The sequence below is a fragment of the Acytostelium subglobosum genome (genome assembly GCF_000787575.1).
Source record: "Acytostelium subglobosum LB1 DNA, scaffold: scaffold16, whole genome shotgun sequence".
NCBI classification, from domain to species: domain Eukaryota; phylum Evosea; class Eumycetozoa; order Acytosteliales; family Acytosteliaceae; genus Acytostelium; species Acytostelium subglobosum.
This window is the reverse complement of record NW_012236517.1, coordinates 2,092-3,171: the sequence shown is the minus strand read 5'-3', so window position 1 is coordinate 3,171 and position 1,080 is coordinate 2,092.

Genomic DNA, 1,080 nt, shown 5'->3' with positions numbered 1-1,080 from the left:
GTGTTTTGTTAATGACGATGATTGATATCTTGATCGATTCGCGTTGATAAGAGGAGTAACAAGATATATAATGTTGAGGTGTTGAATGACGTTGTCAGGAGTTGATAGATGAACCTTCATCTGTTGTTGTTGTAAATCTGGATGTCATGAAGTRGATGATGTTGATGTATCAGCTTCAATGTTATTGTTTAATCAAATGATCCACTGYCTGTATGTATTTGTACTAATGTTATATGTATCATAGTTGTTAATGACTTGTCTATTCAGTCATTGTCACAGTGATTCAAACAACTGTGAAATTTTGATTAAAATTAATTATTGTTTATTAATATTTATTTGTTTTTCCAATAAGTTGTTTAGGCAAGTGTAAAGAATGATATAATATGTTAAATGATTATGGTAGGTATATCTGATAGTCGTATTGTTAGTGGGATATTTGTATCTATGAGTTTTAACTGTTTGAAAATAGTATATGTGTTCGAACTTCCATCCCATACAAACTTTCTCTTGAAGAAAAATAACTTTATAAAATTGAAAATATTATTTTTAAATATTAGAATTGATGTTTAGACTATTCTATTCAATATAATAGCCCTTATTGGATATTTGTTAATGGACTCGCCTCAAACTATTTAGACTATTTTGTTAAATCTATTATGATCAAACTAAAACAGATTAAATTAGGAAGATTATTTTAACTTACAACATGGTGTACCTAGCTTACTCCAATCGATGGTATAGTCTCATAGTTTAATATGAATTGTGATTCAATTTGGCAATTGTTTTTAGAATTTGTCCAGAGTTAACAAGAAAACTTGTATAACATTCAAAACAATACTGAGATAAGTTATTTCATGTACCTTGAGTACGCTATTGAATTCAATTTCATCACTTTCAAATCTTCGTAAAATCTCCGTGAATATGCACTTTTGATCAAATATCAATTTTAATAAAATAACTCGTATTAAATTTAAAATATTACTCTGATATATTATTTGGTGTAACTAGTTTACGCTATTGAAAGGGATAGTCCCAAAGATTATTTTTAATAGTCTACAACACAAATTTAACAACGGATCT